General features: G+C 39.3%; 1 protein-coding gene across 8 annotated transcripts in view; it reads left to right on the plus strand.

The window, feature by feature from the left end:
* Camk4 (calcium/calmodulin dependent protein kinase IV) overlaps positions 1-17,276 on the plus strand; it is a 245,925-nt gene that overhangs the window by 128,785 nt on the left and 99,864 nt on the right. The window lies entirely within an intron of this gene.

A 17,276-nucleotide genomic window follows, 5' to 3' on the forward strand; every position in this document is an offset into this window, starting at 1 on the left:
GAAAAGCATTAGAGTAGGGAGGTGGACCCTTGCTTTGCGAGCTGTGTCATTGATGTGTGTGTGTGTGTGTGTGTGTGAGTGGAGTGAGGATACAACCTGCCCTGTAACATGCTAGAGAAGGTGAAGTGAAACACACATGCATGTGCTTTGGAAGGAATCCTCAGCTTCTAGGTTTTCTAAGGTTGGCTGTGTTTTAGAGAAGTGCCCACTGCACCAAGGTTGCTGCTTCCCAGGCTAGACCTGCTCTTCCAGGCTAGACCTGCTCTTCCAGAAGCTCAGATGTAGAAGAGACAGAAAGTTTTTCTTCCAGAGTTTCACTTCATTTGCCGAAGATCCCCTTATCTAAGTCTCCTCTGTAGTGATAACGAGAGGACCAGAAGCAGGTGAGGTCCCATCTTGGGTGGTGTTCCTGTGTGATACTCTTTCTACCTTATAGCCTTTTATGTTCTTTTCTGTCTATTAATTAGATTCTACCCATAAAAGACAAGATACACTTTCTACCACAGAGTTCCTTGGTCAAATTTTACGTCAACAACCATGGGAAGTGTGTATGTTTCTGAAAACCCAGTTGTATGCCAAAGAGATTTGTGTCAGAGATGTGTCAGATATTTCCAGGTCAGGTGACAATTTTTGCAGGCCAAAGCAGGCTTCTACTCCCTTAGGGCATTTTATTGTCACCAGCTCTTTGTACATTGTAAAGCAAAGGGAAATCTTACAGTTTCCTGGAATGAAGAACTTAACAGCACAGAATTTTAGCCAAGTAGAAACAAAATGACATTTTAAAGCAATCTGTTAGAATTCTAAGCTGTAGCAAAAAAAGAGGGGGAAAAGGGCCCCACAGTTTAATTCGAATAGATAGCAATTTAAGTAGCAATTAATATCCATGAACTGTAAAACTCTGTCGAGCCTTAGCTTACCGGAGACCCCTGGAGTGAACCACGAGGAGCCTGATTGATGCAAAAAGCAAGAGGATTTTTATTGTTCTAGTGCACTGGGATCGTCCTAGACCCCAAGGAGAGGAGGCGACCCCCCACCCCCACCCCACAGCTTGTTCAGTGAGCTTTCATACAATTTTCAGGGCAGCGGCCATTAGACTGTGATTGGTAAAACAGTGTGACTTTTTAAACTGATTGGTCTTCAGGGAATGAGGTGGCAAGGACTTCCCTTGTCTGAAGGTGGGCAAAGGTCCGCCCTGTGGAATGTGTCCCCACCTGCAGGTTCATTTCCACCCTGAGGTCGGAGGAATGCTAATTAGCCTCTCCCTTCTGGAGGGGCAATTGTTCCAACATCTTTCCAAAGCTCCTGAGCTGACCTTTTCAGAACTTCACACATGAGTTTTCTAATTTAAGTCAATCCCAAAAATATAAGATGCTTTATTTCATGTTTGTGAATTTTGCTATATCAATATCTTCATCAAAAAGTTTTCTGAACTATGTATCATTTAAATTTCTTTGAAATATAATTTTCTATTAAAGATCTACATTTTTAAGAAAGTAAATTAGGTTGTTTTACTACTAATCCTACATGTTATATTTGGACTTGACAGCTATGTGTTTTCTTACTGGTTAAAGTGTTAGTAAATTGGCAAGTTGTTCCCTTTTTCTTTATTTCATAGTCGAGGAATTTTTGAAAAGGGTAGAGATTACACAACATTCTAAGAAACAACCATTCATAAATGGTTTGTGTCAAGCTGGATCTGGTGGTGCACCTCGAAGCTTCATGTACAGAGAAAGACTGGTGGCAAGTTCTAGGCTGCCTGCACTCCACACTGACTGAGATCTTGTCAGAGCGAAGAGGTGGGCAGATCTTCCTGAAAGCCAAGGATGAGTATGCAGATAGGAACCATGTATCCGGTGGAGCCTCTGGGCTGATGCTGTCAAGCAGTCACTGCTGTGCTAAATGGAACAGGAGAAAAACCCTCGAGGGAACTTGGCTCTGAATGTGAATTAGATGGGACCCCCAGCTTTGTCTTTTAGGATGAACCATGCTTGGAGATGTGTCAATGAGAGAAATAGCAGGCAAAGCCACAAAGAGCAAATTGCCTCCAGTGTTTAATTCCATATAGGTCACAGAGATGGAAAGTCTCCTCTCTAAGGGAAATGAATGGATGCTGTGAATCTATTTACAGTGGCAAACTAATGCAGAGGAGACATTTTCTTAGAGCATTCAGCAAAGTATTTGCACCTAAGGCCAAAAAGATTGCTGTGTTTAGAAAGGTTGACTTATTTACGTCATCTTTTATGTCAGACCACATAAAATTGCCTCAATTCAAAGGATTTCTGACCTATGGTTTTGTGTGACTTGGTTGACAACTGTGGAACCACATACAACCTCACTGAATATTTCCTAATACTCTTCTTTTATGATTAGGTAACTTAGGAGACCTTGAGCTTAGTCTACCTAAAAGTATGTATAGTGTATCTATCTCCCTATCTACCTATTCCCCTCTTTCCTTGTGTGATTCATCTCTGACCCATCATCCATCCTCATCCATCCATCCATCCATCCATCAGTATTAAATTATTAGATATAGTGAAACAACTACCATAATTTGGTGGCTTAAAAATTATAAATTTATGTTCTTCAAAGCTGGTATTGTCAGAGACCCCTAGGCCCTGAGAGAGAATCTATGCCATGCCTCATGCCTCTTGCCTGGCTTCTGGTGACAGTAACCCATCCTTGGTGTGCCTTGACTTGTAGAGATCATCCTTCCAATTTCTGCCTCTGTTGCCAAATGTCCTCATATTGTTCTCATATTTCCTCATACCATCTTCCCCAGGGAATGTGTGTGGTACACTCTCACTGATGTTGTAAGAATACCAGTGCTGCTGTGTGGAAAGCCCGCCCTCCCCAGTATGACCATATCATTACTAATTATATCTGCAGTAACACAATTCTACCAATCATATTATCAGATTGTACATCTAAGGCTAATTTTAAAATAGCCTATCTGCTGGGCAGTGGTGGTGCACACCTTTAATCCCAGCACTTGGGAGGCAGAGGTAGGAGGATTTCTGAGTTTGAGGCCAGCCTGGTCTACAGAGTGAGTTCTAGGACAGCCAGGGCTACACAGAGAAACCCTGTCTTGAAAAGCCAAACAAACAAACAAACAAACAAACGTCTATCTAATATTCTGTCTGGTGATGAATACATCTCATATTAAAATGTTAATAAATACAAAGAAAATTACCTAGCTTATAAGTCAGTGCGGTTCTCAGTCTGTGTGTAGTGTGACCCGTCAGGTAGCTACGTTATGATTCATAACAGTATCAAAATTACAAATATGAAGTAGCAAGGAAATAATTGTATGGTTGGGGGTCACCACAACATGAGGAATTCTATTAAAGGGTTGCAGCATTATGAGCAAGTGATTAACTTATTATATAAATGTGCCAAGTAAAAGGTTTATTAACTCTGTTTAGAGTTAATTATTATTATAATACATATTATTATGTATTAATTATTACATTATTGTAATAACAGTAATGGTGGTTCTCAGAATCTATTTAAACGTTTTTATCAGAATTTATCCTAAATCATTTTATGGCAGCATTAAGTTCCTTTCTCATAGCTTAATATTTTTGTAGTTATGAATTTATACTATCCATAAGAAAATGATACCCAGTTCAAAAAAAGCTCTACTCATCACTGAGTGAGAAGCTGTCATACGTTATAGGGAAAAGCTTGACTCTCTCAGAGGAAGATTCACTTTCATGATGAGACTTTGGAGAAAAGCAACATTGAATCTTTTCCTCTACTTTAAAGCACCTGGGCGCCTTCTGCAGTCATGGCCCCAGTTGTCTCACGTGCCGGTGATGGGGTTAAACTTGGATCCCAGTCCGAGTAGGCAAGAGGAGGGCTGGGTTGAAGCACTTGTTCTGTTCTTTGTTTATTTCCTTCCCCCACTCTAGTAGGAAACATCCCTGTTCAGCAGGTGTGGTTCTCCTCCCCTTGCTCTGCCAGGGCAGGACCCAGGTTTTAACATTTTTATTTTGGAGCAGTATCAGACTCCCTTGAAAATACCATTTGTTCCTCAGAAATGCCTCATTATCTCCAGCGTTAGAACTAATTGGCTTACAGATACCACTGAGGTTATTACTATGGACTTTATAAGTCTTAAATCAAATATGAAGAAGGAATTACTCACCGGGGCTGGCGCCTTTGCTTCTCGACACTTCCTTGCTGTGCTGACCATGCAGATATGATTATATCTTGCTTTTCTCTTTGTGTCTATACAATAAATATACTTGGTGACAACAGTGAAGTTACACTCAAGACTATATGAAAGAGATAACTTCAAGCATCAAATTTGAACATATAAAACACAACATAGTCATCCTGGCCTGAGTTTTGCTCAGTTAAATGGAATCTCCACTTCCAAAATATGGCAGGGGGACAATGGAGTTTTATTTCAGGGGTGGCCCATGTGGATTAAAGCCACTTTTTTTTTATTCACTGAAAACATATCTCAGAATCTATATAATTTCCAAAGTTTAGCCTGCATGGCTTGTTTTAAAAATAAGTAGCTTGATATTTAATAAATGTTTCTTCACTGATAATTTATACTGTCTCTGGAAATTTAGAGACTGATATAAAAATTCCAGAAATCAGATAAAATTTCCAGCTGTATGGTTCAACAGCTGAGGAGGTTAATTATATTCTTCTAACTGTAAAATCCATTCTCTCATGAGACGAGCCAGGATGAAGACTGTGGGTACTCAGAATGCATGGGTACTTTGACTGACCCCCCAAAACAGTTGTACAAACATGAGGTCTGATCATAGACTCTAGAGAGAGAGACACTGTGTTTGATCATTTCCACTATTTACTATCTGTGTGACTATACAAATTATAGACCATTGCTCAAAGTCTATTTCAACTATAAAGTGAGTTTAAGAGCATTTAGTTCACAGTATTCCAGTGAAGATTAAAATGAGATTGCTGATACAAAATATTTTCCAGGACACAGCATATAATTTGCACATAATTTCTAGAGTTTAATGGAGGGGATCCACAAAGATATTTTATTATGATATAAATTAGTGCTATGCAGTTCTGACATCTCATTAGCTTTGAAATTGAGTGATGTGTGACACATGATTGCTTATGTGTACATTTGTCTGTTTGATTTTGGACAGGGTCTCACTGTGTAGTCCTGGAACTCCCTTTGCAGTCCAGGCTGGCCTCCCAACAACCAGAGGTCTGCCTGAATTTGCCTCCAGAGTGCTGGAATTAAAGGCATGTGCCACCATGCCTGGCTATACTGTGTACTTTTGTACGAACAAAATTCATGATACCACTTTTGGAGTACTTTCAGCATTACTGCAAAACTGGGTGTTGATTTTACTATTCTTATTAATAACATTAAATGTGACATGCAGAAAAGATTTCTGACATTATACCTTCCTACTTAGGGAAATGTATACTTGTGGTACCTAGATTAGAACATTTCCGCCAGACAGCTCTTTTCTGATTTGTACTTAGTTAGGTGCCATGTGGCAGACCCACAGTGCTATAGTATTTTCAGGCCCAAGTTTTGTCATCTCAGTGATTATGGTACAAAATTACCTATACTTTTTTTTTGAAAATATTTTCTTTGAGTAATTTTAGTAAATATTTACCAATTAATTGCCCTCAAGTTTTAAATGTTTTCATAATAACAATTTATGCTCTTCAGGGGGAGAACTACAAACTTTAGTTACTTAAAAGGTTCAATTAAAAACTCTTCTCATCCTTATAGAATTTGAGTAGATGGCTGCGATGTAGCAGGGGAATGTGGAGGAATGTTCTAGATAATATGACAGTCTGGAACCAGGTTCCCTTCCAAATACTGTTTAGATGACTGTCCATGTTGTCACCACCAGGAGAGATTTGCAAGCCACTTAGTTCTTGGAGGTAATACACTTTCCCCCAGTTTCTGAACAGGATTGCTTGAAATAGCATCTATGGAAGTACACAGGCTATCTTTGTATTTTCTGAATGCTCTAGGTATTCATGGCATGTCTCCCTGTTCTCCAGTCTAGCTCTAGTTAATCTGTAACTGTTAAGCCTTGCATCGCTATTCACTAAGACCCCCTTAGAAACAATGTGTGACATGTACAGAACTAATCTGAATCCAGATGTGCTATATTTCTTTACAAAGTGATGAACCTTGGCCAAGTGACAGACTTTAGCTGCCATTCACTCCCCATTTTCCACAAAGATGCACATACGCGAGTGGAGACACTAATATCTCTTTATAAGAAAACTAGCAGCCGGGTGGTGGTGGCGCACGCCTTTAATCCCAACACTTGGGAGGCAGAGGCAGGCGGATTTCTGAGTTTGAGGCCAGCCTGGTCTACAGAGTGAGTTCCAGGACAGCCAGGGCTATACAGAGAAACCCTGTCTTGAAAAAACAAACAAACAAACAAAACACACACACACACACACAAAACAAAAACTAAACAAAAACAAAACAAAAAAAACTAGCAACAGGAAATTCAAAATCATTCAAAATGGCACCCACAGTCATTTCTCACTCTGGGGGTAAGGGTTGATATGTATTCATCCAGTCATTCATTATTCTTTCTTTTGGGGCTTGGGGATCAAAAGCAGAGCCTTGTGAATGTTAGGCAAGCATTTTAGCAATGAGTCACATCTCCACCCTGTGTTATTACCACTCTGTAGCTCAGTCTCAGAGATTAAATAGATCGTTGGCTATGATCTGAGACTTGTGTGGCTCACGCATGCTTTGAACTGTTAGTATCAACTATTGTAACACTTTATCACTACTCATAGAATTACAGAACTGAAATCAGCCTTAGCAACTTTGAATATTTTATTTTGAGAAACAAAATAAATGATATCCTAGATTTTACATTTAGAATCCTTGGAAATAAGGCTTTTATTTGTTTCCTTCTGTAACTTTTATCAGTGTCTGTTCACCGCAGTGTTCAAGCCCATATTCCAGCACGATTGTAATTGTTTCCTGAAAATTAAGCTAATCTTGTCCCTCTTCGAACTTCTGACATTGATGAGTCAGTAATGTATGTCTTAGCCATGCTGTGTAACAGATCATTCACTGTTTAGTGGGTTGAAACACCAGGACTTACTGTTCTTCACAGGTTCTGAACAGGTGACTGGGTGATGGATCTCTGCTACAGTTGTTCGATGCACTTTGTGGGGTCCACAGGATTGAGGATAGGGGGTGAGCAGACTGTCTCTTCTCTCTCATTTTTTCCTTTTTTCTATCATATAAGAAGATGTGTCTCTGTTCTTGTTCTCCCCCTCTTCTGGGATTAGGGAATAGTCTTAGAGGCCAGCTCTGATCTCTAGGAAAGGTTTTCTAAGCCTCTCTGTGACTCTTGCATTAGTTCTGAATGATTTTGACTTTGACCTATGAGTCATCTTCCTCATGCTCAGGAAATGATTCTGGTTGGTGGCTGAGGACCTTCATCTGCTTCTTCACTATAGAAGGAAGCCCGCCTTTCTGTGCAGATGACCCAGTTCCTCTTTGTTTCAGTGTGGCTGTCTTTAAAACATGGAAGTTCTTAATCCTATCAGTACATACTTGTTTTTTTTCCTCCAAGGTATGCAGTTCTTCTCCAGCCAAATTTTTCTTGCTTTGGACGTGTCAGGCTGCCATGTAATAATGTCTGGGTAGTTGAAGGCAATGCGCACCCACTACAGAGCCTGGAAGATTTACCTTCCATGTATGTCTCTTCCTATAGTTTGTGCCTATTCAGGACAAATGGCATCCTCTAGTTTACCGAGTTTGTCTGGATAGAAGTCAGCATTGTTCAGAGGCACTCTTGGTGACCTTTGTGGCTGAGTGTACTCAGGAGACTTGGTGTGAGCTGTGCACCACATGCAGACAGACGTTTCTGTCATCCTCTGCCAAAGCACAGGAGACATTCCCAAAGGCAACATTTCTTGAATCCAAGGAAAGTTCGAAAATTCACTAAATTTCTTGCATTTCTTCAAATAAATATTTTTCTTAGAGTAGAGACTTTGGGGACCACAGAGCACTCTTTTATAAGTTAACTTCTTGATAAACAGAATTTTGAAAAACCCTGTATTATGAATTCTTCAGCCTTAAAAGTCTCCTAAAACCACCTTGGTTTAAATACAGTCCTGTACTCTGTGCTGACTATTAATGAAATTGCAGTTGTTTCAGCCTATTCCATAATTGCTCTGAACTACAGAAAACCTCAGGAATATGGCCCAATGCTGTTAGAATTCTAAACAAATTTAATGATGTTCTTCAATATTAAGTCAGGAAACAAGACTGAGTTATGTTTCTATACACTGAACTGCAAGCCATTCTTAAAAAGTAAAACAAAACCAATTTCATTTACAAAGACATAAAAATATTTACAAATGAACTTAACAAAGGAGATGAAAGGCTTGCCCATTAAAATTTATAAAACAACAATGAATGAAATTGCAGAGGATGCACAAAGTGGAAAGATGCCTTATATTTGTGGGTCAGAAGAATTAGTATGTCCATACTATCCAAAACGATCTATGGCATCTACAAACAATTGGTGCCAGAATTCCAATACACACACGCACACACACACACACACACACACACACACACACACACACACACAAAATCTCAAATGGGCAAAGCAATGCCTAAAATGAACCAAGCCAAAGTTAGCACCAGACTTTACTTAATTTTAAAAAATTGCTAGAAAATTGTAATCAAAACAACATGATATGGTGATAAACCAAAACAAAGAGACCCCTAGAACAGAATAGATACCCTAGAGAGACACACATTTGAGGTAAGCTAAAGATTCGAAAAATACACAAGAGGGGCAACATGATATCTGCTACAAACAATGTCCTGAAAGCTCTATCTCTCCGTGCAGACATTAAATGAGCACTGGAAAGATACACTTAGCCTCTGAGTCTGACGATTTAAATTCAGTTCCTGGATCCAACATGGAAGGGAAGAGAACTGACTCCACATGTGTGTGCATGCATGTTCACACAGACACACAAGCGCATGCGTGTGCACGCGCACACACACAAACACTAAGAGATGGAAATGAGATCCTTATCTCACATACCACAAATATTAACTACAATTGACTAAAGACTTAGTGCAAAACATCAGCTATAAAACTTGTAGAAGAAAATAACCAGGACATAGCTTAGAAATGATTTTTGGGGGGGGGGCTGTTGTAATACAAACAGCAAAAGCAAGTTTAACCTAGCAGAACTGCATCCAACAAAAACGTTTCTGTACAAAACAGGCTCCATGCTGTTGAACACAGCTATGTGGAGAGGGAGCAGTGAGGTAGGACCATCTCTTGAGCCAAGAGTTCAGTCTGGACAAGAGTGAAACAAAATCTGCTAAGCATGTTGGCTCATACCTGAAGTTCCAGCACTCAGATGCTAAGGCAGGGAGAGCATACATTTGAAGCTACTAAGAGCTACATAGGGATAGCAGACTACCCAAACCATTACACAGAACCTGTTTCACAAACAAATAGATAAATAAACAGATAATAAATAAATAAAATGTCTGCACTACAAAAAGAACAACTTAAAGTGAAAATATTTGCAAGCCATATATCTAGAAAAGGACTAATGACCTCACTATTTGAGAAATTAAAAAAAAAACTCATTAGCAAGAAAACAAATAACTGGATATAGATGAAGAACCTGAATAGGCATGAGATATCCTTCCCAAGGTGCCGGTGTGCAGTAGACACATGAAAAGATGCTCAGCCTCACTAGTTATATCAAAGGCACAGCAAGATGCCAGTATCTTTATTAAGATAGCTGTGATTAAGAAAGGAGTGCTACTAAGCGTATGAAGAACAGGAAACCTTAATAAATGTTGGCAGGATTGTAAACTGTGACAGTCATTATGGAAATCAACATGGAGATTCTCCAGAACTGAAAATAACAGTAGCCTTGACTCAGCAATCTCTTTTCTGGATATAGCCCCTAAAATAAGATCATCACCTGAAAGAGTTTACCCTTCCTCCTGTGCTCCTTACAGCGTCGTTCACAGTGACAGTCCTAGAAACAACCTGCATTCCTCGAATGATGAATGACAAAAGGAAATGTTGAAAATGTCAAGCAATGTCCAACCTTCAAAAGGAAGTAAATCATGTCTTTAGCTGCAATACGCATGAACCCCAGAGGACATTATACCAAGTGCAGTCGGCCAGACACAGACATGTAAAGATGATGTCACTTACATATAGAATCTAAACATGGAGATTCTCCATAAGGGTGGAGAGTGAAATTGACGTTGGGAGATCAGGGTCACAAGATGTGAGCTTTGGCGACAAATGACAGTGTCTCCTGCCTGGTCTTCTACTTGACCTTTGGGAACGTTGAAATCTGACTACGGGCTACACATTTACTCACTGTTGTGCTGCACAGATGAGATGGAGCCTTCACTCTGGTTTAAAGATGTTCCATTAAACACTGCTATGAGCCACTCATTTGTGTTCCCTGAAAGTGCAGGCAAGGTCACCTTGGCCAGTGATGGAAAGGGGAATAAATCAGAAGCACAAATAGACTTTTGGGGGCCAGTCAAGGTCTTAGCACACATTAAGGAAAGTAGCTTGCAGATAACAAGCCATGTCAAGTGAGGTGTAACTTTTTCAAGCGCCTGTCAGTTGGAACATATTGATTTTCCTAGGGACTATTAAGCCAGGTTTCCTGAAATAGGAGCAGAGATATTTCTATTCGGTCTGTGACAGGTAGGAATATGTCTAATGAAGAGAGAAGATGGCTGGGTGGAATGTTAAAGTCTTGGCCATCCAAGGGACCACTTGCAAGTCTCCGCATTCTTGCTGAGACTCCCTTGCCATAATTTGTGGGGATTTTGTTTGCATATTTTCTGGCTCATATATAAATATTGAATTTGTCATAATTCTGCTTGCTTGTCTATGGTCTTACCTACTGAGCTATCATGGTCATTTTATTTCCTTTCCTTTGCTTTGTGAACACCATAATCCAGTAGTAAATCAATGAGGAGGGTGGGAGAGAGGGTAAAAAGAGGTAGGGGCAGCTATCAATTGTTTCAACAGGTGGTATTGCTCAAAAACAAGCATACTCAAAAGATAAATAAGTACACTGAGTTGTCTACGATCTGCTTAAATGACCACATTTAATCTCCTAGTACTTTTACAGGGAGAAACAGGAGCTAAGATGACTTTGACCTTTTAAGTTAACTCTATGGAACAGAGTCAGGAAACTTGTAAAAAGCCAAGAACAGAGGATATATGAGAGACAGAGCTGAGTGGGAGGCACCTTGTAGCAAGCAAGCCATGCACAGGGCAGTAGGGCTCAGAAGAGAGCAATGTCTGAGAGCGACAGAAAAGCCAAGGAGTCTATTTGCCTAAATGCAGTTAGTAGCCCTATCTTCATGAGAAAAAGGAAAGCCATAACTTCAGTATTAATAGAAAAAAACAAGCAGCTGTGAAATTTACACTTTCCTTCAGCTTTAAACTGTTTTAAGGTTCAGAATTGGTTAAAGTTTCATCTGTTCAGACAATATAAGGAAAAGGAGAACAATGGTTAGGGATGATCCAATTGTGAAGTTCAAAAGACACTGATTACCTTCAGCAGAATGGGAGGAAGTGAGTGTCCGTGTGCCAGAGCATCTTAACTAGAAGAGATTCAAGTAGCTTTCAGCACTGAATATGTTTTTAGTATTTTCCACATTAAACACTCTGGAATGTTCCTTCAATGGTTCTAATGGTAACATATACAATACCAATCAGAACAGGGCTAGCAATTAATTACTAAGTGTGGCACACGCACCTCCTTCCCATGCTAGTGCAAAGCTCTCCATGGTGGGAGTGTTCCATTTAATAGAGTTTGAGAGATGTGTCCAAAGTACACAGAAACACATATCACAAGACTTCTGAGAATCCAAACTAGGCCTTTTGAAATTTGTTTCGCCATCGCAGTGAAGGGAGAAAAGGGCAAACAAAGTCAGGAATGATGTTGGTCCAGATTAGCTGTTGTTCCTTGCCAAGCTGATAAAACAAAACAAAAGAAAACAAAACCTAAGTCCTTATTGGTACAGCTCTAGAAGAATCCATCATAGCTTCTAAATCATGCTTTAAAACAAGGACAAGTAATGTTATCTGTGTAGAGAACACAAGCAATATATTTCCGCCCTGAATTCGGTTAAAGCCATGGTTTAATGCATCTCAGCATGCATTATCCATGGCTGTGGTTTGGATGTGAATTCTCCAGAGGTTCATGCGCTGGAAGCCTAGCCCCTAAGGGCATGGTATTGAAGAGATGTGGTTTCATGAGATGATTACATCATGCTGCTGTGCCAGCCTTGAAGGTGATCAGCGTACTTGTGACAGCACTGAGTTAGTTCTCTGAGAACTGCCTGCTATAAAGCAGGACCATCTCTTCTGCAACCAATTCTTTTGCTAATTTCCCACTAACTGTGCGATACAACCTGGAGATCCTTGTCATGATGCTGTCACTTTTCTGTTTGGACCCCTAGTCCTTAAGAACCATGAGCCAATTAAACCTTTTTGTTAAGGAATAGCTTGTCTTAGGTGTTCCTCTGTGGTAACATGAAGTGAACAGAGATGTTCACTAACAAGTGAAACAAGAACAATTGGGGACATGTAACCTGTCACCTACATTCGTGTTTTGGGTCCTGGCCCTTCAGCTCTCTTAGTGCCAGGATTCTTCTTTAAGATTTTAAAATCAGAATAGTCTAGAATAATTTTTTTAATAATGGCATCCAGTTATACTGAGTGTTATGATCTGTTTGAAGATAGAAAGCAATGACACACACAAGAGCCTGCGACTGACATCTTTTATTGATAAACCAAAGCTCATCTAAGACGACTACTCTTGTCTTTTAAATTTTGACCTATTTTAAAAAGGAAATATTGATAAAAGTCAAGTCAGAATTTAAGCACCACACTGATATCTGCACGTACACACAAATAAAAATCCCCTTTATTTTCTATAAAGAATGATCCTTGAACCTAATACCACTGAGTATCTATCTGGAAGGGAAAATACTTTTTAAAAAAAAAGTCAAAAGATATCTTTTTTTCCCCCTTCTTTGAGATCATTTCTTGGGCTGGAGAAATAGCTCATTGGCTAAGAGTGCCTGCTGCTCTTGCCGAAGACTGGTGTTTGGCTCTGGATTCAAGAGCTTTTTCACCCATGGCTTGTTCTCCATGGAAGGTGTAGAGTCCTCATGCCAGGACCTTTGCCAGATGCTGTCTGCAGAGGAACCTAGCCACATAGGAGTACTTGCAGCTGCCCATGGCTGCGGATAAATGATGATTTTTCCACCAGTGGGATGGGAAAGCACCCATAAACACCCTGCAAACATTCAGAGAGGAAGCAAGCCCCACAGTACACAGAGGTCTACCTCATGGACCATACGCCCCTTGGCTGCTACCCCTTTCCATCTCGATGACTTGGGAAGTACAAAGAGAAGGAGATGGCAGGGCACTAGCACAGAATGCACACTCACAAACACAGTGACTCTGAGGATGGCTTTTAGATTATGAGTCTTTTAACACAGAAGGCAGAAGAATGAGCTATGGGGACATGCTTTGAGGACATGCAGGACCCTGAATGGAAAACCACACTGCACACGCGGGTCATTCTTTCAGTCCTGATTTCTGAAATGTCATGCCTTCCCGAAAAGTGGAACTCTGGCATTTACAGATGTTAAGGTATAAGTATTCTCAGCATGGAAGGCAGACCTGGATTTCCACATCTAGAAATGGGAGCTGTGTGAACATCTGCAAGACCCGTTTAAAGCCCTTCCTCTTTGTAGCCCTTATGTTTTTTAACTCCTCACTTAAAAATTTTTAAGATCATAATATAATTATAATATTTTTGTCTTCCTTTTCCTCTACCTAAATCTTCCACATACATTTCCTTGCTCTCTTTCAAATTCATGTCCACTTTTTCATAAATTGTTATTGAATCAATATATGTATGCAAATATATTCCTAAATATAATCTATTTAGTCTATATCATGTCACGCACACATATGTGTGTGTGTGTATGTATGCATGTGTGTGTGTGTGTGTATTTGTTTTTAGGGCTAACCATTTGGTGTGCTCTTTCCTAGGGAACACTATTTCTCCCACTCAGCATGCTCAGTTGCCTGTACTTTTTGTGTAGGGCTGAGGCCTTGGGCTTTCCACCATCCACATTGGCGTGTCTGTTGGTATGATCCTGGTTCAGTTTACATTTGGGTAATCACATTGGTGAGACCTTGTGAATATAGCTTCTGACATTACTAGGAGACACACCCTTAGAGCAAACTCGGTGATCTTTTGGCTCTTCTGGTTTTCCTGTCCCCTCTTCTCAGTGTTCTCTGAGCCTCAGGTGTGGTAGTGTTTGTAGATGTATGTGAATCTGTTAGGACTGGATGCCACAACTCTGCTTTTAGGTTGTAAGTTTCTATACTAGTCTTCGTCTGTTACGTTGAGAAGTTACATTGATGGGTGGTGATGATTGCCCTTATCTGTGGATATAAAGACAACGGTTTAGATTGTGATTAAGGATTATGCTGTCTAATTTTTCAAATGATGGTTTTAAGCATTTTTGAAGAGCAGTCATTAGGATGTTGGACAAAATACTTACTTTGGGGGAGGAAGAAGTGTTTGTGCAAGGAACTAAGGTAGTCCGTTAAGAGCATTGGGGTGTTTTATGTTTACATAAACTATTAATAGATCATTCACTGCCAAGATCTAATTGAAGAGTCTTAAAATGCTAATGACTCCAGAGTTTTTATTTCAGTTATTTAATAGATGATGACGGTATGAGCTTTTTAAATATAATTAATGGCTTGGTTTTCTAATAGATAGCCGATGACTTGCTTTTAAGAATCACACAGACACAGATCAAAGGGCTGTCTTGGGAGCTCTAAGCTTCTCTGGTATTTTTCCCTCACTGTAAATGATTTCAGATTCATGGAACTGAGCCATTGTTTTTTGACTGAAAGAAACATAAACTGGAAGGTAAAATCGCACTGTTTCTGTATCTTTTTGAGAATTTTAAAGGCATTTTGCAAAGTATGATCTTGACTATGTAAAATTACTAAAGATACTAAGAAGAAATTATTAGAACCCAAATATATACATATACATACATACATATATATATATATATATATATATATATATATATATATATATGGCATGGCTGATTTAAAGACAACTGAAGTGTGACTGTAGTGATTAATGGTAATTATTAAACATAAGAAATGGCCTTAAATATTCCTTAAAATTTAAGTGAGGATTGCTATTTTGGTCCCAGATTCTGAAAAGGTCAAGTAAAATATGTATTTAATTGCAAACACATGTGAGTCGCTTCCCCCGGTCACTGCTTGGTAGGGACATTATCTTGAACCCTTATGGATTTGATGAAGCTCTCTTGTACACCATGGTAGCTTCTCCTGTCAGAGTTTGAAATTGTTAAACAAAACATGAGAAAATGTTAATTTTGTAAATGTCATCTCAGCAAAGGCATCAGCATTCATTCAGTGAGCTTCCTGGACCAAGAAGTTTCTACAGAGACTGTTCATCCATATAACACCAATAATGCTGGCTGGGATCAATGTGTCCGCTTTGTACATTAAGAAACTTAAGTCATCCTTGTACAGATTAAGTGACCAGAGACAGGGCTCAGAGTAGCCAAGCCATCTAATTGTCAGATACAATGAAATGAAAATTTTAAGTATAGCCAAAGGTGGTCATTACCACAAGGCTTATGTTAGTTCAATTGGTAAAAAACAGACATGGCATCTGGATAAGGCATTGATGATATTGGGCCATTATATTCTTAGTGAAAAAGTAACAAATCTTTTTTTCTGGTTTGAAAATATGGAAAAGACAATTTTTCTAATCTAAAATTACATAAAACAACATACCGACAACTACTTCTGTTACAATTGTAGCTATTTTTCATATTTTCGATACCTTCCACTGGTTTGTTTTCTTCCTCTTCTGATAGTATAAACCCTGAGGGAGGACTTGGGTGGCTCCGCAGTAACTCTCTTTTCTCTGTTTGGAGAACACTTGAGCATGCTGGTATTGGCATCTCCTTTGGGAAGGTGAAGAGCTAGTACTTGTCAAGGGTCTATGTCACAGGGGATCATATCATTTCATCTTCTTCTATTCGCCTCTGCTGCTGCACTGGATGCAAATCACGAACTATTTCAAGTAAAAGCAAGGAGTGGTGTTTGAAGGAAATACTGTAGGGGGCTCCTTTCTGACAGCTGAAAAACCTCTGTGTAAAATGATAGGGGAGAAAAACAGGCAGAGCTTAAGTACTCCTTGCAGTGGACTTAAAAGTCAGGGAATCCATCTGATAATCTCTAAATTTTACTACATAGACTGTTATTCACTTACCTGGGGAGAACTTAGAGAAGCTGTCTTGCATTAGCATGTGCTATATAGTTGCAAACTATGGGTTTCTGTGTGCGTCTTTAGGGAATCTTGATGCTTTTCCTTGGACGAGGCAGTCATTCACCACTCCATTATTGGTTAAAAACAAACAAAAGAAACCAACAACAACAACAAAAAAACCCAAACACATGCACAGATGCATGTGTGCACTACATCTTAAGACCTAAAATGGTAGGATGAGAACTAGTTAATTAATCTTAATATCATTTAACCAAGACTTGATATTAAACCAAGACTAAACCACCCTTTTATATCTATCAACCAGTTCCCATTTCTTCTTCTTTTTTTTTTTAAGATTTATTGATTTATTATATGTAACTACACTGTAACCGTCTTCAGACACACCAGAAGAAGGCATCAGATCTCATTATGGGTGGTTGTGAGCCACCATGTGGTTGCTGGGATTTGAACTCAGGACCTTCCAGAGAGCAGTTGGTGCTCTTCCCCGCTGAGCCATCTCACCAGCCCCAGTTCCCTTTTCTTAATCATCTATTCAGTAATTTGTTGTATATTAGGCATTGGCAAATAAAATTGGGTTTACCAATATGCTGGGAAAAAAAAAAAAAGATTCACTGATGTTGCCATAGAGTTAATGCTCCACTGAAAGAAGAAATAGACTGGAGTCATAATCAGATGATAATGTATATTTTTGTAAGTTTTTAAAAATAAGTTGGGTGGTGTAATTCATGGCATATGTCTGAGGTTATATATCTTGTTGTGTTATATTTTATTCTGCAATACATCCCATGATGACCTTGAGCTCTTGACTCTCCTGCGTCAGCTGCCCAATTATCAATTCTAATTGATAGTAGTATTCTAAGTGGTGAGAAAAGATGCTCTTA

The sequence above is a fragment of the Mastomys coucha genome, unplaced genomic scaffold (assembly GCF_008632895.1).
Source record: "Mastomys coucha isolate ucsf_1 unplaced genomic scaffold, UCSF_Mcou_1 pScaffold13, whole genome shotgun sequence".
NCBI lineage: Eukaryota > Metazoa > Chordata > Mammalia > Rodentia > Muridae > Mastomys > Mastomys coucha.